Here is a 1,565-nt window from a genome sequence, read left to right as displayed (position 1 = left end):
CGGGAAAGATTGAAGATGGGGGCTACTACAGTCTGCGGCCTCTTCCCCTTCTTCTTGCCCCTCCGCGTGGGGTATTTTTTGCCATGCCCCGACCCGAAGGTGGTCGGTCGGTCACTAAGGGGGTATCCTCTAAAAAAGGTTGGGATCCAGACTGTACCTGGTCTGCTATTAAACCGGATGCCTGTGTAGCACCTGTCAGGTTATCATCCCCCTCTGATTCCCCTGAACTAGTCAACGGTATTAAGGGGCTTGGGTAACTTACGTCTCGGGGCGCGTCGAAAGCGTGTGTTCTGGTGACCAAATTGTCGCTCACCATTCAGCCACCGATAAACCCGAAATTGTGCATAGTCCTCGTTTACACGTCTCAGTTTCTCCCGCTTGAAGCGGAGCAGGTCCTGCTTGTATGCCTCGATCTGTGTATCAGTACGGGACAACACCTCCGGCATCGGACTTCCTTTAAACAATGTCACGTGTTCGACCTTCTCCTCCAGCGAGAAGTTTTTTGGATTAAAAAATTAAATACAATGGCCCCTGCAGGGTTAAATGAACATTGTTCTTTCATGTGCTTTCTGAATCAAAGGTGATATATTACTATGTGCAATCTATTTTGGTTGGGGCAATATCTTTTCTGTATATATTTATGCTGCTTCTTTTGGATTTTGTATACATTTGTGTCTATGTAATGTATTTTGCTGCTCTAATGTCTCTGCTTATCAGTGGTTTGCTGTAACATTGTTTTTTGAAACATTGTTTTTATTTACTATGTCAAATATCTTTTTTCCTCTGTCTTTGGTCCAGGTGCTCTCTTTTTTCTTAATTCACATGTTTGGCCTATTCAGGTGATTGGGCTTTGTCACATGACCTGTCTCCACACACGTGATAGGGTGAGTGTCTATACTTTTTATCTATATTAAGCTGTTTTCCCAAGGGATTTCGGGTCTTGATAATGGTCTGAGAAGGAGACCGAAACGTTGGCCTGTTTTTATAATTTTCTACAATAAAGTATGTTTTAAGTAACTTGGTGTTAAACGTTCCTGGTGTGCACCCATTTACAAATATTTATATATATATATATATATATATATATATATATATATATATATATATATATATATATATATATATATATATATATATATATATATATATATATATATATATATATATATCAATGGGAGAGGTCGCTATCCTATTTGGAAATTTCTGTGGTTTGTGCTGGAATTAGCCAAAAATTCCGAATATTTCCGACAGAAATTGGAAAAATCATGATTCGGGAAAAAGCATTCGTTTTGGATTTTTAGTGTAAAAAAAAAAATCACAGTTCTCTTTGGAACTGTAGATCCACTGGACATTTTGAATGATTCCATTGTGGTGTGAGAGAAGGTGGTGCTCAGGAAGATATTTAGCAACACAGTGGCCTTGTTGTGGGTAATGTGGCTACTTTGACATTATTTTAAGTTGTTTACAGGGTTTCAGGTAAATAAGCACGAATACAGCACCATAGTAATACCTACACACAGAAGCACCAATCTTTCCTTCCTTAAGTACAACAATACATCAAATAG

The sequence above is a fragment of the Xenopus laevis genome, chromosome 2S (genome assembly GCF_017654675.1).
Source record: "Xenopus laevis strain J_2021 chromosome 2S, Xenopus_laevis_v10.1, whole genome shotgun sequence".
NCBI classification, from domain to species: Eukaryota; Metazoa; Chordata; class Amphibia; order Anura; family Pipidae; genus Xenopus; species Xenopus laevis.
This window is presented reverse-complemented; position numbering follows the sequence as displayed.